The 24,039-nt window shown below is 49.2% G+C and overlaps 1 long non-coding RNA gene across 1 annotated transcript in view; it reads left to right on the top strand.

Moving 5' to 3' along the window:
- Nucleotides 1–23,805, top strand: part of LOC109490605 — a 206,965-nt gene extending 183,160 nt beyond the window's left edge. The window contains exon 5 of the long non-coding RNA XR_004620693.1: nucleotides 23,437–23,805. This is a non-coding gene — a long non-coding RNA (uncharacterized LOC109490605). The remainder of the gene's footprint in view (nucleotides 1–23,436) is intronic.
- Nucleotides 23,806–24,039: the final 234 nt, after the last annotated feature.

Raw genomic sequence — 24,039 nt, 5'->3', positions numbered from 1 at the left:
TCTGTGGGGAGGATGGGAGGACTCCTTCCTTGGGAGGGCACCTGGAGTAGTGGTCTCCATGCTGCCTCTGGCCCAGGTTGCTGCCAGCTCGGCCACCATCTTTCTGGCTCCCGGGGCTGGCTCTGTGGATGTGTCAGATACCATCAGGCCCATCTGAGCTGGGACGGCTCCAGCTCTGGCACACACAGGCTTAGATTAAAGTCAAGCTGCCATCCAACCTCGGGATGCACCCCACTTTCCATTCGACAAATACTAATCGAGCACCTAACCAAGCGAGGCACTGTTTTAGGCACTAGCAATAGAGAAGCCAACAAAACAAAGTTTCTGGCCTCTGGCAGACCGGTTACCATTCACCAAACTCCACTTCCCTTTCTGGAGAAGGATTATACTTTCCCATCCCACCGAATTCAGGTTTGGCCAGTGAAATCTGAATGGAATTATGTGTACTGGCTAGTTCATGCTTTGCCACATTCTCTTTTCCCTCTGGTAAGTCACCTGTAATATTCCAGATAGTGGCTCTCCTTCAGCCTCGGTCTTAGAGTGAGGATGGTGGTGACGCAGGAGTCAAGCCCGCAGCTGACCCATATTGGACAGGGTGTGAGGAATGAACCCTCATGCTCTGAGGCACTGAGCTTTGGGGCTTGTTTCTTAATGTGGCAGAGCCTAGTGTATCCTGACTGATACACTGTCCTTGCGAAGATTCTATTCCTCTAGAGAAGAGAGAGAAGAAATGATACACAAATAAACGTGTAACATACTATCACGCACTATGTGGAAATACTGAGGAAGGCAGAGGGATAGAAAGTGATGGGGGTGCTGCTACTCTAGGTGGGGGGACTGAGGAGGCTTGTGGAGGAGGGGACGTCTGGCCTGAAGGAAGCCAAGGAGTGAGCCAAGTGGATATTAGAGGGAAGAGGGGCAGTAGATGCGAAGAGCCTGAGGTCAGTCTGTGGCCCATGTGTTCAAGAAACAGCAGGGACCATTGTGCCTGGAGGGCAGAGGGAGTAGAAAGAGAACCTTCTGGAGAGCTGGTGGAGGTAGGTCCAATCCTAGGTCCTACAGTAAGGATATGGGATTTGATGCCAAGTGTGCTGGGAAGCTGTTGGAGGGTAGACAGCAGGGAAGTGACATAATGTCACTTATATTTTGCAAAACAGGGTGTCCTCTCTGTGGAGAGGAGACCACAGGGGTGAGGGACAAAGCAGGGAGACTCGCCAGAAGGCTACTTCAGCTCCTTGCAGGCCGGGGCTCATGATGGTTTCCCCTGGGGTGCTAGAGAATCCATGGGGAGAGAAGAGACTCAGCGCCCCTGTTGAAGGGATAGGTAGTGAGGGCCACGCTGGCTTTGGTTGGAATTTCCATCCCTATATTCTCCAGGGTGAACATGCCTTTCCATTCATCTTTGGGTGTTATTTTTCATGGTTCTCAGACTCACCTGGGAACATGTGAAAATGCCTAGGGTCCACACCATCCCCGATCCCTATTCTGTTGGTTTCGAGGGCAGGTAAGCATCTTCAGTAAGAACTCCAGGAGGTTCTGCTGCAGCTGACCTGGAGACCATACACCAAGAAACACAGTCCTAGTGCATATGCAGAAGTCATATAATTCAGGGACCCTCTACTCTATTGGGGTTGGACCTGGAGGGGCCCAAGCAATCTCTTCTTTTTTTTTTTTTAAGATTTTATTTATTCATTCAACAGAGATAGAGATAGCCAGCGAGAGAGGGAACACAAGCAGGGGGAGGGGGAAAGGAAGAAGCAGGCTCATAGCAGAGGAGCCTGATGTGGGGCTCGATCCCATAACGCCGGGATCACGCCCTGAGCCGAAGGCAGACACTTAACCGCTGTGCCACCCAGGCGCCCCCAAGTAATCTCTTCTATGTCAAGAAGTTGAATGATTATTCCATCACATGGAAAATCTTCAGAGCTCACAGCAACAGCATAATAGGCTGAGAATTACCCCAAAGAATAGGAACCCTGAAAGGAGGCCATCAGGTCATTCCCACTTGATGTACCCCTCATCACTTATGGGGTGCAGCCTGGTTCCGGGAGTGGAGGTGGGAAAAGGGGCTGGAACCGTGTGAGGTCTGTGAAATGTTTGCAATGAAAGGAGACTTTTAAAAAGTTTTATTTTATTTTTATTTATTTATTTCTTAGAGGTACACATGTGTGCGAGTGGTGGGGAGGGGCAGAGAGAGAGAGAGAGGGAGAGAGAGTCTTAAGCAGGCTCCACACTCTGCACGGAGTCCAACACAGGGCTTGATCTCACAACCCCGAGACCATGACCTGAGCCCAAATCAAGAGTCGGACGCTTAACCAGCTGAGCCACCCAGGCGCCCTTAACAAGTTTTATTTTAAATGACATATAAACTTCGGTCCATCTTGGTTCCCTGAGAAACATCCCTTGCTCCCATCTTGCCACTAGTCATTAACATATGAGGAAATCCCCCAAAATCCCATGAGCAAGGACATCTCTCTCATTCTCATTTATTCCCGGATTCCTCACAGGCCCCTGCTCCCTGGACGGCAGTCTTGGTACCGGACCATGGGCCTGTAGTCATTCTCAGCCAATGTCTGTTTGGATCCCAAACAGAAGTCAAAATCCACATTGAAATCCCCTAACTCCTTGAGCAGGAACAAAATTTGAACCATAGGAAAGAGGAAATCCAAGGGGAGTCAGCACCAGATAGTTTATCAGACAAATCCCTTCTGGGTTCTTAGCTCTTGGGGATTTAAGACAGAGCACGATTGCCTTCATGCCGATCTCAGGTGACTGCAGGGTCGTCTAACAGGTGGCCTCCATGGCTTGCTGCCCTCCGAAGTTATTCCCTCCCATTTGCCCGGCGTTCATCTCGCTCTTGCTTTTGGAAGCCGTGAAGGTCAGGATTGAGGTGTGGTGAGCAGGGGCAGGGGTGGGAGGGTGGAGGAAGCGGCAGCTGGTGAGTAATGAGGGGGTGGCTCCACACCTGTAAGAGGTAGCTGATCTCGTGAGGTCATGGTCACAGGGAACCACGGGCTGAGCTGGTGCTCCCAGATGAGTTGTTGGTCTTCTCCCCATCTGCCCTTTCCCTCCGCAGTGTCCCACATCCAGGCCCACTGGGCACCCAACCCATCCTGCCATGCGCCACAGCCTTGCTTTCCAGGTGAAGCCACTCTGGAGGCAGGGAGGGCTTATTCAACCTCGGTGGCCCCCTGTGCCAGCCAGTGCGCCCTCCTGGCCTTTAGCCAGGACCTGGAGGCACTTCTGGCTCTGAGCTGCCCTTGCAAGTGCCCCCAGCTGCTCCCGGTGAGGCCGTTGAGGCAGCCGGTTGGAGCATGATTTCAGGGTTCCTGCTCTTGCCCATTCCGGGGCTCTGCTGGGTTACAACCACACGTAGGCTCCCCACCGCTCCCCACTCCAGTACCAGGTACCAGACCCATATAGCCCCAGTTTCTATAACTGGAATTTTCTCTTTGAACTCTGTGCTTCTGTTCTCTGTTAGTCAGCGGGAGGCTGGGCACTCGGGGAGCGGAGCACGTGGGAATGCGAGAAGCAGTGGAGGACTGCCTGGTTCTAGTCAATTCATTCACTGAGAACTTAGCCTGTGTGGGTCCTGGGTTAGCCGCTGGAAGACAGCAATGAATAAGACATCACCACAACAACCGCATCCTTGACAAGTCCTTGCCTGCAAGAAACTTGAACTAGTTCGGGAGGAAGGCTGGAAGAGAGAGAATTCCAGTACAGAGTGAAAACGGCCGTAGTAGAGAGAAATATGGATGTGTTGGGAGCATGGGGGAACCCCTGAATTGGGGTGGGAGAGGGGAGGAAGAGGAGGCAGACAACCCCAAGGAGAAGCTTGAGCAGATTCTCTGCGAAGGCTTGGAGTGAGCCGGGGGGAAAGTCTGGAGATAAGACTATTTTGAGCAGAGCAGAGAGCAGGTCGAGAGTCCCCGAGGCCCTAGCGGGCTGGGCCAGTCAAGGAACTGTGGGCGGTTTTGTGTGGCCGGAAAACTGAAGGGGTGGAGAGATGTGTGCTGGATAGGGCCCTAAGGCCACTCTGGGAAGTTTGGGCTCTATCTTCTATACCAGGGGTCAGCAAATCTTTTTTGTAAAGGACCAGCTAGTAAGTATTTTTGGCTTTATGGGTCCTACCGTGTCTGTCTCAGTTACTCATTGCAGCTAGTGTAGTATGAGAGCAGGCATTGACAATACATTAAAAAAATGGGTGTGGCTGTGTTCCAATAAATCTTTATTTACAAAAAGAGATGATGGGCCAGATTCGGCCCATGGGCTATAGTTTGCCAGCCCTGATGTAGATAATTGGAGTGGGGGGGTTTCTTGAGGGTTTTAAGTCAGAGAGTAACAGTCTGGTACTTAGTTTTGATTGATTGATTCGATCATCTATTCAGCAAGCATGTATTAAGCTCCTAACATGTGCCAGGGCTTGGAGGAGGCCCTGGGGATCAGAGATGAAAAAGACATAGGTCCCTATTTTCAGAAACCCCCAATTCATAGGAGAGGGGGTGTGGACAGACTCACATAGGAGCAACTAGACTGTTGTCTCTGTGAAGGTAGGGTTCGTGTTTGTTTTGGTCAGTATGACACTTTCCGAGCATACCACATAGTTATGCGCTCAATCAATATTTGTTGCGTGAGTGAATGAATGAGTGAATGAGTTGGCTCCCTGATCCATATGGACTCTGGCAAGCACTGTGCTTGAGTACAAGTGCAGTGTTTGACGGGAGCTTAGAGCAGTGACAGAGTCACTGTCACTGGCAATGTGTGTGTGTGAGAGAGAGAGAGGGAGGGAGGGAGAGATGGGGTGGAATCTGACTTTGACTCTGAAGGGCAGATGGGATTTTCATGTTTGAAAGTGGCAGGCCTAGAGGAGGAGTGGGTGGTGGGGAAGGGCTAGCCGATTTCACTTTTCCACCATCTCCCCCATTTCTTTTGGGTTCTTCTATTAGAATTATCGCCACCCAGGCAGGTGGGTACCTAAACACTGGAGCAATGGAAACCCTCAGGAAGCATCTACGATCTATTAAAAAAGTGTCCCCACTATTAAATGGGAGCCTCCCCCATGCTGTTCTGAATCATTTTGGCCAGCTTGTGCCCCTCCTGTAGCTTTTGCTGTCCCTCCATTAAGGGAGGCCAGATCACAGCCTGGTGGGTGACCTAAGTAAATCCATCAGATGAAATCATTTCCTACAGCCACCTTGAGCCCGAGCACACTGCTCTATAATAAGGATGCCATAAATGCAAAAGCAGATATTATTAAATTTTTGAATCGAGATTTATGGTGCGGGTTTCAGGGGCATGGGGAGCCTGTACCGCCTTGCTTTTAAGTTTTCCAAACACCCACCAGAATGTTGAAGAGCTAGAGCCTGGAGCAGGGGTAGAGAGGAGCCCAGGAACTGCCGCCCGCAGCTATGACATGGCTCTAACCCCAAAGCCAGGTACATGGTAGAGTCCAAGGGGCTTGGACCTTGGAATCAAACTCAGGTGCAGGGACTTGGCCTCTGTGAACTTTGACTTCCCTACTTACCAAGAGGATTGATTCATTCAGTCAACAGATATTTTCTGAGAACCTACTATGTGCCCAGCACTGTGTGATGCACACCTCACAGGCTTATTGAGGGGATGAAAAAAATGTGTGAAGGGCCAGTTGTAGGTACAGAGTTACTTACATGATTCTAATGAGAGCTAGGTATTACACTTGTCTATGGACCTAGATTTCTTATATGTTCATCATTCATTCACTAAACTTCTAAAAATAGCCTTTTAATTTTAATTCTACATTTACAGAAAAGTTGTAAGGGTAGCACAGAGAGTACCCTTCACTCAATTCTGCCCAACATTAACCCCTGACATCGCCATGGGGTATCTGTCAAGTGTACGTTACTGACCTTGGGATGTTACTATGAGCCGAAATCCAGACCACTGGGAGTGCATCCATTTTCTGTCAATGTCCTCTTTCTATTCCAGGAGCCAACCCAGGCGACCACATTGCATTTCATTGTCTGTGTCCCCAGTCCCATCTGGCCTATGGCGGCTTCTTAGAATATACTTCTCCTGAGTCCTTATTATATCCTGATGTGTGCTCGGAGCTCCTGCTTCTGCGATCCTAAAGCCTCTTCTCATCTTGTTTCCTTGGTTTCCTGCGTGGCCGTGTCTTCAGTGTGACCTGGGCTGACACACCTGTGACTTCAGCTCATGTGACCCTTCTCACAATAACATCTTGGCATGGGGACGAGCGCCAGCACTGGACACACACACAGATCTGTCATCAAATTTGAACTCTTCCACTGGCTAGTTGCATACTTTAGGGAAAATTACTCATATTGGCATGGACTCAGAAAACAGACTCAAAGGGCTCAAGCAATAAGGGAAATGTGGTGCATTACATGGGAAGAAGTCCTGAGGTTGGAGGGGCCAAGGCTGGTTCACTCGGTGGCTCGGTGAGCTCATCGAAGATGCGGGTCCTTTCTGTTCTGTCACTCTCCTGCTTTAGCTTGTCTCAGCCCACCACGGTCACAAGAGGACCCACTGCTCACTTAGATTTCCTTCCTCCGTACCTGGGAATCCGGGGGTCCGTTCTGCTCTTGGGGTCCCCTTGAGTAGGCTCCGGGAAGGCCCTCTCCCCATGGCCCACCTCTGGCCCTGCTCTGCCCACACTTTGTGGCTGCGTCTCTCGATCGTGTTGTAGCCCATCTTCCTCTTCCTGCCTCACTGCCTCGCGCCGAGAGCTACAGCCCCTGGCCCCTAGATTCTTCAGGCACATGTCACGCAGCAGACCACGGTGTGCAGACCATCCAGATCTAGCTGAGGCTCTCCCACTGCCCTCACCTCCATTCCCTGACGACTGCCAAATAAAAGCCCCTGAATAACTAAACCCTCCCAAGGCTGCTCCAGGGTTTACTACAGAAGAGGTGGCGCACCTCCCCTTGGGGTGCCTGGGTGGCACAGCAGTTAAGCGTCTGCCTTCGGCTCAGGGCGTGATCCCGGCGTTGTGGGATCGAGCCCCACATCGGGCTCCTCTGCTAGGAGCCTGCTTCTTCCTCTCCCACTCCCCCTGCTTGTGTTCCCTCTCTCGCTGGCTGTCTCTATCTCTGTCAAATAAATAAATAAAATATTAAAAAAAAAAAAAACGGCGAGACACTGTGAAACGGGCGTCCGTCTCCAGACATCCTGGACAGGAGGTCCGGCACCTACCTCGAAATGTGGAATGCCTTGGGGCTGAAATTGAACTGGAGCCAGAAAGACCCCCCATGTTAGCGTCTGTCATATTATTATTAATAGTATTGTTACTACTATAATGGAGGGGGAAGAGTGTAGACCAGAGTCCCAGTTTCCTGACTCCCAGAGAGGGGAGACTCCCCCCGACATTGTCTCTCGGAGGTTGGGGTCATGGTCAGAGGCTCCAGGGGCAGGCCTGTGTTCTGGAATCAGCTCCTTTTCTGTGCAAGCAAGCAAGCGAGTGAGCGAGCAAACAAGCCCTTCGCAGAGGACACGTGTGCACACGCATACAGTTGCTCGCACGCAGGGAAGGCAATTAAAAGAACCAGAGCAGTACACAGAGGCAGTCTGTCAACTGCGCCAAGTTGACAAATTTTGCATTGTAGAAACAAAAACAGGAGCTTAACCCCCTCCCTCCTCCTGCTAAGAGTATAATGGAAACAGCGCGACCCTCCTGCGGCAGAGCGGAGGCGAGGTCTGGCAGATGAACGTAGGCCCTGCTGGTGCAGGCAGCCACTGCCCGGTCAGGAGCAGCGGGGAGATGCTGGCGGGAGAGGGCTCTGCAGGGACCTGGGGGACACACCCATGTCCTGAGCACCTGCAGGTGCGCCAAGCCGAGCGGATGATCTCCCCTGCTGCATGGTCCCCCTACCCGTGGGCTGAGAACGCCCACTTCTCAGGTGAGCAAGCAGGTTCCCAGGGGTGAAGGCCAACACAGTGGCCCACGGTCAGAGGAGAGCCCCGCAAGGGTTCACATCCAGTTTTGTCTGACCCAGAGCCTAGGCGTTTTGGGTCATGGATCTCTGCACTTCACGTTGTGACAATCTGTTCCCATTTCTTCCTTACAGGAACCTCAGCTCCACCACCTCCCGAATCCTTCTACCTCTACCATGTTTTCTAGCAGGGTTTGTGTTGAACAAATATTCTGCAAATTGACCTCTGACCAGTGCCAGGAGCTATTCTGGGTGCTGAGGATTTAGCGATGAACACAACAAAATCGCTGCCCAGGGGGAGTTTCTGTGCTGGTGGGGAAGACTGAAAGCAGCACATAAGAATCTAAGGAGGACCAGCTCTTGCTGTGTGCCAGACCCCATTCTCAGCCTGCACAGCTGCTAACTCGTGCATTCCTCATGACAACCGTGTGGGGAGTGCTCTGGTGGTCTCCATATGAGGGATGAGGGCAGTAAGCAGTCCACGGCCACCCAACACATAGGAAACAGCTGGGATTGGAACATGGGTCTTCTGATCCTGGAACCTCTGTCCTTGGCCCCTACATCACACCTCCTCTCCCTGCGATGGACAGTGCCCTAAGGAGAGAGCAGGTGGGCACCTGGCAGGGTGGAGCTGTTAGTATGGGCTGGTGGGAGAGGGGGCGGTCAGGGAAGACCTCTCTAAGGTGTGAAACCAACAGGGCCATCCTATGTCTGGCAAAATGATGGAGGGCATGTCCACTTAACCAAGACAGGAGTCATGGGACATAAACAATGGTTCATAATCTTGGATGCCCAAAGACCCCTCTCCTTTCCTTCCTAGCACCGCGAACACAAAGCGCCAAGGATTTTCTTTAACAACTAGATCATTTTACAAAATTCATCCTTTTCAATGCAAGTTCTTAATACTCTCTCTCTCTCTCTCTCTTTTCTATTTCTGTGTGTAACAAACACCGCCCTCAACGACTGTTGGCCTGTTCTAGCAGAATTTTGTATTGTGTCCCTGGGAGCATGAAAGCCCTTGGTTGGATCTTTGCTCTGCCGCCAGGCTGGCTGTGCACTCATGGGAATGTCGTTGACTTCTCTGTGCCTCACACCTCCTCTGCAAAGAGGTGAGGATTTTGTCACCTCCATAGGACCTTTCTTTTAGTATCTGGGTCATTGGGGGAAGTCTGGTGACCTTGCTGACCTCATGAGAGTCCGTGATGTCACCTTACAAGAACATGCAGCTCCTAAGAACCTGTCTTTTCCTAAAGCCACAGAGCCCTAACCCCTTCTGACATTTCCAGCCCTCCCCCAGTTCATCCTGTCCCATGCAGTCACCATAACAGCCCACATCCCATAAGAAGTGGCCCCAGTTCTGGTCAATACAGTGTCCACGCCTGTCTTTAGGCATCTTGCCTTGTGAGCAAGATTCCTCCTGCGGCCCATAATGATGCTGTCACAGGCAGTGTCCACTGGTCCACAGAACGGTCTGGGGCCTAAGGATGCAGGTTCCAGATCACACCGAGCTTGGGTCTAATCCTCAAATTACCACCTGCTGGTTGTGGACCTTGGGCAGTTACGGAATCCTGCCGCACCGTGGTTTCCCCATCTGTGAGATAGGGATTGTACTGGTGGAAATGCCTGGTGTGCCTCTGGGAATGGTGTTGGGGAAAGAAACTGGCTTGAGGTAGACTTTTGGGAGCCATCGGTCTGAGGAGGAAGTCCAATTTGGGAAGCAGAAGAGACCCTGCTGTGAGTGTGCGCAGTGAGCAGAGGCGCTAAACAGCCCAGGGAGGGGCCGCTGGGGAAGAGTGCTAAACCAGTGGGCAGGGGGAGGGAGAGACTGGAGTGGGGCTGTGGGAAGTGGCCCAGCGGTTGGAAGAAGCAGAGGAATGATAACTGGTTACGTCCTGAGCCTATTCACATGTCTGTCCTCTTTGTTGGGTTTAATTTCATGAAAGAAAGCATTATTTTAGTCCTTTCTGTGTTCCCTGAATCTGACACAGTGGCCAAAACATAGGGCTGCTCCACAAAGGGTCCTGACCAATCACGTCTCTCTCACCGCGTTCTTAGGACTGTCTACTATCTGCTTGTCTGCTCTGCACTTTTTATTCCCGGTCTCCACCTGGTCTGCCTCACGGTGCCTCAAAAGTCCTGTTTATGATGCTCTGCCCCAGACTGAGAAGTGTGACTCTCCCTAGGGCAGACGTCACTCACCCCACCATGTCCTTTCCCATGGAGGATATCACTCACCCCCCTGTGTCCTCTCCCCCGGGTCCTCTTCCATGGCTGATATCACTCATTCCACCATGTCCTCTCCTATAGCTGTTGTCACTCACCTCCCCCATGTCTGCTCCCATGGCTGATATCACTCTCTCCCCCATGTTCTCTTCCATGGCTGATATCACTCATTCCACCATGTCTTCTCCTATGGCTGATGTCACTCACCCCCCATGTCCGCTCCCATGGCTGATATCACTCTCTCCCCCATGTTCTCTTCCATGGCTGATATCACTCATTCCACCATGTCTTCTCCTATGGCTGATGTCACTCACCCCCCATGTCCGCTCCCATGGCTGATATCACTCTCTCCCCCATGTTCTCTTCCATGGCTGATATCACTCATTCCACCATGTCTTCTCCTATGGCTGATGTCACTCACCCCCCATGTCCGCTCCCATGGCTGATATCACTCTCTCCCCCATGTTCTCTTCCATGGCTGATATCACTCATTCCACCATGTCTTCTCCTATGGCTGATGTCACTCACCCCCCATGTCCGCTCCCATGGCTGATATCACTCTCTCCCCCATGTTCTCTTCCATGGCTGATATCACTCATTCCACCATGTCTTCTCCTATGGCTGATGTCACTCACCCCCCATGTCCGCTCCCATGGCTGATATCACTCTCTCCCCCATGTTCTCTTCCATGGCTGATATCACTCATTCCACCATGTCTTCTCCTATGGCTGATGTCACTCACCCCCCATGTCCGCTCCCATGGCTGATATCACTCTCTCCCCCATGTTCTCTTCCATGGCTGATATCACTCATTCCACCATGTCTTCTCCTATGGCTGATGTCACTCACCCCCCATGTCCGCTCCCATGGCTGATATCACTTCTCTCCCCCATGTTCTCTTCCATGGCTGATATCACTCATTCCACCATGTCTTCTCCTATGGCTGATGTCACTCACCCCCCCATGTCCTCTCCCATGGAGGATATCACTCTCTCCCCCATGTTCTCTTCCATGGCTGATATCACTCATTCTACCATGTCTTCTCCTATGGCTGATGTCACTCACCCCCCATGTCCGCTCCCATGGCTGATATCACTCTCTCCCCCATGTTCTCTTCCATGGCTGATATCACTCATTCCACCATGTCCTCTCCCATAGCTGATATCACTCACCCACGATGTCCTCTCCCATGGCTGACATCACTCATCCCCTCCATGCCCTCTCCCATGGCTGATGTCACTCACCCCACCATGTCCTCTTCCATAGCAGGCATCACTAACTAATCCCTGCACTCTGTCCTGTATGTCTGGTCCTGGATTTCAAATCCTTCTCAACTCCATATTCCCTTAACAGCAAGTACTAATCGATAAATACTGGGATTCGAATTGAACTTGGTTGCCATCTTTACTTCATTGGTGTTGTTCCAGAGAAGCCAGGGCCTGTCAGGCTCACCCTGGCTCCTGAGACCCATTAGGCTGGGCCTTACCTAGCTCATCATGGCTCTGGCCATCTGCAAAGTCTGCACTTTGCCTGTAGTTTGCTGGCCTACTTTTTTTCACACCATGGTGGCTCTTAAAAATATTTTCCTGGCAGCAAATGGGTGTCTTCCTGCTGGGAGGGAAAGGGAAGAAGAATTAGCAGCTTCCCATCTGAGAACTTCCACTGGAATTGATTTATCCCAGCAGAAAGAGCCCGACATTTTCCTTCCAAATTAATATGCAAATGAGAGTAAGCAACACCTCCCACGGGCAGGTTCAGAACACAGCAGTATCATCCCAGAACATTTATTAGCACTATTAATAGAGTTCACTGCCTTACTCCTCCCCTCTGCTTTTATTGCCATTCTAATTATGGACATTTTTGTTTCGTTTAACTTTTTCCCCGTCCGGGTGCAGGTCCACCGTCCTGTTGGGAATGATGCTTTGCCATGGGGTGGTCTGCAAGGGTGGGGGGGCCTGTATTCTTCCTGGGTGCCTCTCCCTAGGACATTGCTCTCCCTGCCTGGCATTGCCGTGTCTTTGGAGGGTGCTTTTTCTGTACCTCTGATACCACAGTAACATGGAGAGGAGCGGTGCGAGCTGGGGGAACAGCTGCGTGGAGTGCTGCCATAAGTGAGCAGCCTCTGAAAGGGCTTTGGGGTTCTTTGAGGGAAAGAAGCATTCAATCCAGATGGTACCCCTTGGACATTCCAGATCCTCAGGAGACCTTGCCATGGATGAGGCAGTGTTCCAGGTACTCTGTGTGTACAAACCCATTTTGTTCCCACCGCAACCCAAAGAGGCAAGGGACTATTAGGGTCCTCATTTACCAAGGAGGAAATTGAGGCACAGGGAGGTTAAGGGACTTGCCCATGTTAACTGAGTCTGGCTCCAGACCCCATGTTTCCAATCAGCTAGCCGCCCCCCCCATCCCAGCCCCACCCCAGGGCCTCGTGGGCTCTCTCTCTTTTCTTTGGCCATGCACAGTGAGGCTCAACCTGGGTTTCTATCAGGAAGCACACCCTGCCTTGCTCAGGAACAGATAACCCTTAGGGTCACCAGGATTTCCTGTCTTTGGGGACACGGGGGGTTGTAAATAACAAATCAATTACTTTGCCATTGCTGCGGGGGATCTGCTTGTACTCCATGTTACAGAGCCCGGATCCCTTCCTACGCTGGTATGCCATTCATGACCCTCTCCCAGTTAATCCTGTCCTGCCCCTGTCACCTTGACGACCCCTATCCTGTAATCAGCAGCTTGGGCTGTGTACATGGGGCTACCTCATCTTTTCCTCAATGCCCAGGGTCATAGATTTTTAGGTTGGGCTGGAGCCAAGTGCTTTATTCTGCTAACGTAATTCTTACACAAACTTGAAAAAAGCCTCTGAGAGGTTTGTTTTTGTTTCTGTTTTGGTCCCCCGAGGAGGAAACTGAGTCATTAAACTGTTAAATACCTTGCCCACGGTCACACAGAATAATCTGATTCCAGAGCCTGTGGTCTTAACTAAAGATTTGTGTTGCCTCCATTTCCTTCAATGTGACCAGGGTTTTGGGAGGTGCTGCAAGGGTTTTGAGGTTCCAGACATTGACAAGAACCCACAACCTTCGACTTGGCTCCAGTGGAAGAGCCCATACAGGGAGGCCTGTGTCCTCCTCCCACCAGGCAGAGAACAGCCTCATGCTTGGAAGCCACCCCCCTCAACTTATTTTTAAAACCATAGATGATGTGTTGGAAAAAAATGGTTTCTTCGGCCCATCCAGCCAGCCACGCGCCTCGTGGTGCTGGTGGCTTTGGAGGAACTGAGCTTGGAGACTTGATGTAGTTTCATTGGGAGGTCAGGTCTCTCTGTCATGCTGGAGTCAGCCCATGTTCATGTTTCTCAAAGGACAGCGTGGACCACAGGTGTTGGGGAGAAATGTGCATTGGCCCACATTTGCAAAGCTTTGTTGTCGGGACTCAGGAGATCTCGGATGTGAATATGTCTTGTAAATCCAATGGCTCTGTCCAAATTAGAGCCAGCCTGGCACCCTGGAAGTGCTTGCTCTGTGCATGCTGGGTGGGTTTGAGGGCTGATGGCAAGAATAGATCCATATGGGAAGGCATCTCTCTGGGAGGCGAGCTCTGCCAGGAATTTTATTTCAGCCCTTGGCCAAGTCAGTCCCCTCTTTGGGACCCAGTTTCTCTGCCCTGAAAGAGGAGGTGGTGGTTATAGATGATGGGGCCACACTCTCAGGGATGCCTCTTGAATTGAGACAAGGCTCAGGGTGAGCACTGAATCTCAGGGTCCCTCCAGTTCCCTTCTGGTTTGCCTCCCCTCTGTCTACAGAGGAGGATGAGGATTCTGGCTGGGGGCCCTGCAACCCAGTTTCCAAGTCTCCCCATGCTTTCCCTCCAAGGACTGATGTCCCAGGGCTGTTCTGGGCACCAAGAAGTTCCATTTTCTCTTCTCGCCCTTCGTCATCTCCCTCCCTGGCTCTCAGAGGCCATAGATGTCTTCTGATGGTTATTTTATCCCCAGAGTCAAGAACAGATGCTTCCCTCCTGGTGGCAGCCCTGCCACGAGCCGCTGTGTGATCTTGGGACAGTATAGTCCTCTCAGAGCCTCATTTCCCTCCTGCGTAAAATGGGTGGATCAGACTACAAATGGTCATTTTCCAAGTGTGCTCCACTGTGGGGATGTGGATGGTAAAGAGTGGAGTTCTTCCAGCCTCTTTATATGGTTTCATGACTTAAAATATGACGGGCAGCCAGGGCATACTTCCAGCTTTGCTTTCACATAGATGTAAGCTCTTCATCATAGATATGCATGAACTGGAGGGCCCCCCTGCATTATTGGGGGAGTGGAGGGAGAAAAAGTGTCACTTGGCCAGAATCCTGGGAGGGACAGAACATCCCCATGGAAGGTGGGTTAGGAGCCAGCTCCAAGACCATCTCTGAGACAGGACTTCTCTGGGTCTCTTACGGCATGTGTCTTTCCACCAAGGGGACCACAGAAATAATAAAGGGCACCCATGTAGCACTCATTTTGTGCCAAGCACTGTTCCAAGTGTTCCTCATATGTTAATTATACTCATAGCAGCCCTAAGAGAGAAGTGTAAGTGTTAGCCCTTTTTACCAGTGGAGAAAACAAGTGAGGCTTATGGAGAGTTGAAGCATCTCACCCTGGGTCCTGCAGGTGGAGGTGACAGGCCTAGCATCTGGTCTTAACTTCCACGCTGTGCAGCTCAGAACCCCTGCATGCCTGCCCCTGTTACAAATTAGAAAGTCATGAATTGCACCACTCAAAGATTGCAAATAATGGAAACTGACCATGGGTGCTGTTAGTTGGCTAGGGCCGTCATTATAAAGTACCAAGCCTGGGGGCTTGAACAACAGAAACGTACTGTCGCAGGTTTTGGAGGCTAGATGTTCCAGGTGGAGGTGTCAGCAGGTTTGGTTTCTTCAGAGGGTTCTCTCTGGCTTGTAGATGTCTATCTTCTCCCCATGTCTTCACACAGTTTTTCCTCTGTGTGTGTTTGTCTCAAATTTCCTCTTATAAGGATACCAGTCATACTGGATTAGGGCCCAGCCTACTCTAATGACCTCGTTTTGACTTAACCCCTTCTTTAAAAGCCCCATCTCCAAATAGTCACATTCTGTGATTCCTGGGGGTTAGGGCTTCAACATAAGAATTTTGAGGGGGTGCAATCAAACCCCAAGCGGCTGGCTCAAGAACAAACAAGGGGAATTGTGGGAAGATATTAGGGGAGGTATCTGATAACAACGTGGTGGGATCCACAGCACCAGTTGTGCTGTGGGAACAGTCTGGAAGACTTGCAGCACTAGCTCCTCGGTGGCCTTCATCAGCCGACCCTTCCCCCCTGGGAGAGCACCTGACTGGCTGGTCTGGGCTCCCTAAAGAAGGAGGGGCTGGAATAGTGAGGATGGGTCCTTCAGCCTTCCACAGGGGCAGGTGGGTGGTAACGTCCACCAACTCTGCCCACCATGGGGCATGCCCAGAAGGGACAGGGAGAGTTAAATTCTAGACCACCCCATTACTCCCCTGCTCTGCCCCCAAATAACTAGTGTCTCCTGTGTGTGATGATTTGTCTTCCAAAGCCAGGCCCCAGTTCCTTAAGAGCACCTTCCTGTGCCCCAAATATGTGACACATGGCAGGGGCATCAGGCTTATTTACTAGCACTAACTATGTGTTAGGCTTTGGGTTATGTGTCTGAAGTAATTAGCCTCATCAAATCTTCACAGTGACTCTGTACAGAGGACTGTGAGCAACCAGAATGTTGGCAGATTGGGGGGTTCTTCTAAGACCCTTCCACTGGTAAATGAGTTCACCCATTCAGTCAGCAAATATTTAGTGAGTATCAACTATGTACTGGGCTTTATGCTAGGGGACCCAAGAGTGTCAAGCCACACATGGTCCCCGTCTTCATGGAGATATAGACGAGCAGTAGGGAAGGAATGCTACCTCCTGTCTGATTTCCAAAACCCAGGCTTTTATCCCATTTTGGAATGACTTCTAAGAGAACAGAGCAGTTTTCAGAAATAGTATTCAGTTCTCACTTCTGCCTATGGGACTGCTATAGCATAATGGTTCAATGTACAGCCTCTAAGCCCTGATGCTGTGGGCTCGAATCCCAGCTCTGTTACTAACTGTGTGACTTGGTCAAGTCACTTAACCTCTCTGAGATTCAGTTTCATCACCCATGACATAGGGATGATGATAAGAGTATATATGTCATAGAATTACTGAGAGAATTAAGGGATATAATTTATACAGAGTTTAAGGGGTTAAGGAATGCAAGAGCTTTGAGAGAGGTCTCTATCTCAGGTACCTTGGAGAGTGCCCAGCACCTGCTCTGATAATGCCTGTTGAATGAGAGAATCCCTACATTACCCACATGGGTCTGCAGAATTCAACATTCTGAAACTCACCATATAAATAGAGGGAAGGGGCTCTCCTTACCTGGTTCCAGGGACTGCCTTCCTCCTCAGTGTTCTGTTGTCTTGCACGGTGGGAAGGACAATGGGAAGAGCTGGGCTGAGTCTCAGGGTTCATCTCAACAGGGTAGATTTTGCATGCTAACCTGTAGTCCTGGTCTCCAGCCAGAAGCTCTGATCATTCATAAGCATCTCCTGAGCGTCCAGCTCTGTTCTACAGGGCATGAGTTGCTCTCTGCTCTGTCTCCCACAAGATGGCTTGCTTCTTGTAGAAGCCCTTGCTTCTAAGACCAATGCACAGGAAAGAGGGCTTAATTGCTATGGGCTTTGTATTTTATTTTACTTTGGGAGATGGAGTTTAATAACACTTAGGAATTAGGACAGTCTTTTTTCCAGGTCAGGTTCTGCTGACCAGCACAAAGTTTCCTCTGATTCATTACATTGAAAGGACTCAGCATGGGTTTTACTCTCTCCTTTTCCTAAGAAGATCTGATCATAAACAATGCGTGTGACCCAGGCTGTCCTGCCCCCTTCCCATCAGGTAATTAAATACGGGTAGATCCTGGAGCTCCATGTGGCCCAGGCTCCATGCAGTGTCGCACTCAGGGACAGCCTCGGTCAACTGTTGAATTAATTAAACAAGGAGGCCATTAGACTGGGGTGGCTTGAAAGCACTGGCAACCTACATAAGGAAACCCAAAATCTAAGCCTGTAAATACCTCAAGGTTATAAAATTGAAACCTAAGGACAATCAATCACAAATAGCCAACTAGGCTTTTAGCTATAGTCAATCAATAATTGCTTTGCTTTCGTCTCTTCTCTATAAAAGTCTCTCCCCAAGTTCCTGTTGGTGGAGCCCTCATAACCACTTCTGGGTTGGTGCTGCCCCCTTTGAATCGATTTTTGCTCAAATAAAGAATCCACGCCCAAACTATTAGAAGTTATAGAGCAATTCAGTAATATGGCGGGATACAAAATCAATGCTCAGAAATCAGTTGCATTTCTATACACGAATAATGAGACTGAAGAAAGAGAAATTAGGGAATCCATCCCATTTACAATAGCACCAAAAACCATACGTTACCTTGGAATTAACTTAACCAGAGACGTATAGGATCTATATTCTAGAAACTATAAATCACTCTTGGAAGACATTGAGGAAGACACAAAAAGATGGAAAAATATTCCATGCTCATGGATCGGAAGAATTAACATAGTTAAAATGTCCATGCTACCCAGAGCAATCTACACTTTCAATGCTATCCCGATCAAAATACCGAGGACATTTTTCAAAGAACTGGAACAAACAGTCCGTAAATTTGTATGGAACCAGAAAAGGCCCTGAATTGCCAAGGAACTGTTGAAAAGGAAAAAACAATGCCGGATTTTGAGCTGTACTAAACTCTTAAAAATTTTTAATATGCCTCAGTGTATCTTTAACAGAACCCAAAGGAGATTAACAGTACTCCATTTCTCTCTTGGTCTCCTGATGGAATGCCAAAGAGGAGAATCCATTTTATTTGTCCCATCAAAAGAGAATCTAAGATACTGTTGATTAGAAATTATAAGACGAACTGTCTTCTGTAGCACCAAGAAAGAAAAAACTCTGCCAACTTAACTGTGTTCTACAGTCAATCGTACAATGCAACCTTGTTTCAGCGTTATTAAAATGTGAAAAAAAATGCATGTCTTCGATTCAGGGCCACAAAGTCGTCCTTATTTTGGTAACCAGAAACAACACAACAACAACAACAACAAACCCCCAAACCAAATACAACAAAACAAAAACACTGGTGTAGAAAGAGCTGATACCCAAGAATCTTTTGCTTGGCCTTTCATGTCTTTTGTACCTCATGCCAGACACAATTAAAAAAAAATCAATTCATACGGTTTGATCTCTGTTACAAAATGATCCTTCCATCTTATATTGCTTCTCAGCTTATTTCCTTCAAGTATTTAAATTTAAAAATGTTAACGAATCATACGTTACAGGTAGAGCCTCACCCGTTCTGTCCTCATCTCTTTCCCTTTCTTCCCCAGAGGGAACCAGTGTCTTAAATTTAGTGGCTGTTACTCTCACATATGTTTTTATGTTTTTACTGTATATGTGTGTATCCACAACAAAAAGCTTACTGACTTTTGATGAGGAGTATTCTTAAAACACAAAACCATCCTGAATATCCTTTTGAACACTTTCAGTGTCTTTGTAGAGAGGGCGGCTGTCTCCCTCACCCCCAAATATCTTTACCTCCCCCCCCCCACTCCTCTACCTTCTTCCTGACCCTTGACCTGCCCCAATTCATCATTTCTTCTCTCTTGGCATAGTATGTAGATGGGGATCTGCAAACTTCTGAGAAGGGCTGTGGATGAAACTCTTTAGGCTTTCCGCCATACGTCCTCGCTCACAACCGCTCCGCTCTGTCACTGTGGCCCCAAAGCAGCCCTGGACAGTAAGCACGTCAGTGAGCGTGGCTGTCTGCCAATGTTTATTTACAGATGTTGAAATTTGAATTTCGCATAATTTTCATGGGTCATGAGCTATCTTTCTCTCTTTTATTTCATTTCAGTCATTTTAAAATTTAAGAGCCATTCTTAGTTCATGGGCTGGATAAAAAACAGGCAGAGAGCTGTATTTGGCTCAGGGGCCATACTGGGGCAACCCCGACCTAGATTATGTTAGCTTCTCAGATGTTAGGATTCTCTCCGCTCTGCCCCTTATCCTCAATTCCCTCAGTGAAGGAGAGAGGTACGCTGAGGTTACAGGCAAGAAGCCTCCCCTGTCCGCGTGCAGAGGGAGGGGATGTGGGAACACTCACATATTTGTAACGTTGTATCCGCTATGCTGGAGCATATCTGGGCATGTGCACTGGCAGGCTTTAGGAGATGACCTGAAACAAACTCCCCGACCACCACCTCCATCTGACCGGCAGGGACCCCCTCTTTCTCTTCCTCACTCCCATACCACCTTGCTCAGCCACTGGCCGGCACCTGGATTGTGTTCAGGTTGGAGAGCAATAAGCAGGGACTGATTGAAAGAGGAAAGCGTTCTGAGTCGGCAAATATTCATTTGGCTCCTCCTGTGGGCCCCACTACCAGCTTGGGTTGCTTATTCTCATTATTTCCACAATCGGGTGAGGAAGACACCGAAGATCCCTGAGGACAAGAGGCCAGTCTGGAACAAAATCCACACCCATTCTCCTCTTGCGAGCGTGGAAGACCTTTACAAATGTATTTATTCCCAGGAGAGGGGAGCACAGGAATAAGTAGATTTGTCAACATTAATAAGGCAGTGGAGGGCAGTAGCGAGAGCCCTGGGCTGGGAGGTGGTGTCCCCACCTTCCCTTCCTGTCTCCTCTGAGAACTGGTGTCACCTTGGGCATGTGCCGGCTTCTCTGGGGGTTTGGCCATGGAGGTGGGTGGTGTGACATGGCTCAGTCGCACCTTAGTCCCAAGAGTAGCAGTAAGATCCAGGAGTAGAATTTTCTTCTCTATAGCACCACCATGCTTCTGGGTGTCTAGACCCTCGACCTTTGTTTTGGAGCGACTTACAATAACACTGGGCCATTGCAAAGAGGGATTTCCATGCCGGAAGCTCTGGATGGGCTCTGCCAGCCTCGGGGTGTGGGCTGTAGTCCTGCTGTTGGACAGTCCGTGGCTGACCTGTGGCCACTGTGCAGGGTTCATGTGCAGCCCTGGCTTGAATGATGAGGGTAGTCTGGGGTGTTCACTTGGCTCCCACAGAGCTCTGGGCTGCTGGGTGCAGGGAGGGCATGGCAGCCATCTCAGAGCTGCCTGGGGTCCTCAACTTGGCCCAGGATCCTCGACCTTCTCCTCAGCCACCTCACCTCCCCTTCTTCTGCTCCAAACCCAGTGTTAAAGTGTAATTCTTAAAAATTAAAGACATGACCTTTGTACAGATATAAAATGAGCAAAGAATTTATTTAACTTATTAATTAGTGAAGGGACCAGTAAGATATTAAAACCAGAGCAAACACACACACACACACACACACACATCCCAGTCAGGGATGTGGAAATGAATATGCTAGCAGACACAAAATTATTAATATACTACAGGGCAGCAGTTGTCTAACTTTTTGGTCTCAGGACCCCTTTACACTCTTAAAATTTATTTATTTATTTATTTATTTATTTATTTATTTATTTATTTATTTATAATCTAAATTCAATTAGCCAACATATAGTACATCATTAGGGTTTTTTTTTTTAAGATTTTATTTATTTATTTGACAGAGAGAGACAGCCAGCGAGAGAGGGAACACAGGCAAGGGGAGTGGGAGAGGAAGAAGCAGGCTTCCAGCAGAGGAGCCCGATGTGGGGCTTGATCCCAGGACTCTGGGATCATGCCCTGAGCCAAAGGCAGACGCTTAACCACTGAGCCACCCAGGCGCCCCACAGTTTTTGATATAATGTTCAATGATTCATTAGTTGCGTATAACACCCAGTGCTCATTTTAAGTAAACTCCGTGCTACACGTGACTCACTCACTTGACCTCACAGCCCCGAAATCAAGAGTCACACACCCCACCGGTAAACCGGCCAGGTGTCCCTCAGGACCCCTTTATACTCTTCAGAATTATTGAAGACCTCCAAAACATTTGTTCCTGTGGGTTCTTTGCCATATCAGAAATTAAGACTGAGAACAATTTAAAACACAAGAGTATACAAGCACGCATTCCATTAACCATCAGAGCAAGGATAGTAACATCATAGCAAGAAACTCTGCCGTATGCTTGTGAGAAAATAAGAGGAAAAATAGGCAAATTAGGCCTTGCTATTATAAAAATAGTTTTGACCTCACAGACTCCCTGAAAGCACCCTGGGTAATCCCCCGATGTACCCAAATGACACTGAGAGCTGCTGCTACTGGGCAATAATGCATAATGGCTGGGGTGATTATTTCCCTACCAGGTAAAAATCAATTATCTCTCTACCCGATAAAATTCATTTTCATTGCCATGGACAAGAGTCATTTGCATTACTATGCGTTTTCTACAACTTTTACCCCGACAGAGCTGTAAAATAACCTAGTTGATTGAAATCTGTCAAAGGTGTTCATCCTGGTAGGAGCAGACAGTCCCTCGAGGTCTACTCTGTAATACCCAGACGTCTAAAAGGACACCAGGTCCTTGATTTTGCTCATTTCCATGTCTTTGTAAATTTTTCCTGACACCAGGGAACCCTCCTCTTGTCTCCCTGGTGACAGGGGGGGTCTGGTCCTCTCTGTTCTTTCTCTTTGCTTCTCTCTGTCCTCTGTCTATTGTTACGGCATAAGCTCCATGTCCAGCTTCCCTTGGGTCCATTCCTTTGGTGCTAAAGAGCTCATTGAGGAAGTAAAAGAGATGATAGTAAAAAGGCCATCATAATCCTCATTGTCCTCAAGGCAATGCAGAAAAGAAAAAGCATAAGGATAAACATATTGAGGTTGGCTCTTGCCACAGCATGATTCCCGGAAGGGCCCCTTCAAAGCCTGATATTCCAGGACTTGTGGTGTTTTCAACATGGCGGACAGAGCCGCTGGGAAGCTGGGGACCTGAAATAGCATTAGATAAAAACGACAAAATTGAGGCCACATCATTGTAAATAACTTCTACTTTGGTTTCAACCTAATAAAGAAATTTTTCCTTGTGCCCTAGTCAGAAGGCAAAAGGAAATATCTTGGTTCTGAGGCCAGGATCATGGTTTGGAAGGGAAGTCTAAATCTTGTGGAGAGGGGGGCAAATAGGGGAGTATCTTGATGACTCCAGTTGGAAAAGTCTAGACGGTTGGCCTAAGGGAGGTAAGAAATCAGCAAAGATCTGTCTAGAGCAGGGCTACCTAGATAGGATGGCTAGGAAATTCTTGTATATACCAGGATTACTTTTGGCTGCAAGTGATAGAAAACCCCCTATAGTGACTGAAACAAATAAAGGATTATTTGTCAAATAGAATAAGCACTCCTCCTCCCTTATCAGGTAGACACACACGTTCATGCTTGTCACCTCACAGCTGCCCAGTGGCTACTACAACCCCTGGAGTCTTCTAGTGGCTTAGAAGGGGGTAGGGGCAGGGGTGTCCGGGTGGTCAGTCAGCTGGACATCTGATTCTTGATTTTGGCTCAGGTCACGATCTCAGGGTCGTGGGATTAAGGCATGCATATGGCTCTGCACTGAGCATAGAGCCTGCTTGAGATTCTCTCTCCCTCTCCCTCTGCTTCTCCCCCACAAGCTTGTACTCTCTCTCTCTCTCTCTCTCTGGAAAATAAATAAGGAAAGAAAGAAAAAAGGAAGGAAGGAAGGAAGGAAGGAAGGAAGGGGATGGGGCAAAGAGCAAAAAGGGGAAAGGGCAAAACACACACACACACACGCACACACATGCATGCACGCACACATACACACGCACACACACGCACGCACACGCACATGCATGTGCACACGCGACTTCTCCTACAAAGGAAAAGATCCCCATTGGGCGTCTGCTACCTCTCACTGGGCCACAACTGTGTATATAGCTCCCCAGGCAGGTGGCACACAGGTTATTTTAGCTTTTCAACCCCTGTTATAGAGGAAGACAAGGATAAATTCGTTTCAAATAGCCTTTGGGTTGACAATTCGAAGTGTCTATCCCAGCTCCCTTGTAAGAAATGCAGGGGTGAACTGACTTGACACACAACTCCAGGTAAGGAACCAGGTGGGGAGGGTCCGGTCCTTAGTATGGCCCACAGGCTCCTGCCTTCGCCTCCTCTGTCAAGGCCCCCATATGCCTTCAGAGCTGCAGCCATACCTATGCGTTATCTTATTTTCAATTTTCTGGATGCTCCCCATTGTTTCATACCTCTAGGATTTTTCTTGTGCTTTTCCCTTTGCCTAGGATGCCTGCCCTGACCCAACTCTCTGTCTACATGGTGCCTGGGCTATGTGGCAGCCACAGGAAGCACTTCGAGAACGAGATCTGTGGTGTCACCACCCTCACAGAAAGTGTGGTTTAGCTATCTTCTGACGTCTATCCTCTGGGAAGGCGTGGGACTCTAGGGCTGGAGCCCACTTCTGGTTGGTGGTAAGCAGCCTATGGAGGTAAGTTGTTATGTCCATTTTAGAGAGGAGGATACTGGGACTTGGAGATATTAAATCACTCTCCCAAGGTCACAAAGCTTGAGAGTGGCAGAGGTGGACTTGAACCCAGGTTTGCCTAAGTCCAGTGTCCATGTGTTGTACTGCTCTGTTATGCTTCCTTCCCTTTCTAAAGGACAGGGCTTCATCTTTTTTTTTTTTTCCTAAGAGAGGAGGAGAGAGTGGAGGGAGGGGCAGAGGGAGAGGGAGAGGGAGAAAGAGAATCTTAAGCAGACTCCACGTCCAGTGTGGAGCCCGACACAGGGCTCAGTCTCGACCCTGAGATCATGACCCGAGCTGAAATCAAGAGTTGGACGCTCAACCCACGGAGCCACCCAGGTGCCCCAAGCCTTCATCTGTTTGT

This window comes from Ailuropoda melanoleuca, chromosome 15, assembly GCF_002007445.2.
Source record: "Ailuropoda melanoleuca isolate Jingjing chromosome 15, ASM200744v2, whole genome shotgun sequence".
Classification (NCBI taxonomy): domain Eukaryota; kingdom Metazoa; phylum Chordata; class Mammalia; order Carnivora; family Ursidae; genus Ailuropoda; species Ailuropoda melanoleuca.
The sequence above is the reverse complement of the archived record's forward strand: the minus strand, read 5'-3'. Positions and strand labels throughout refer to the sequence as shown.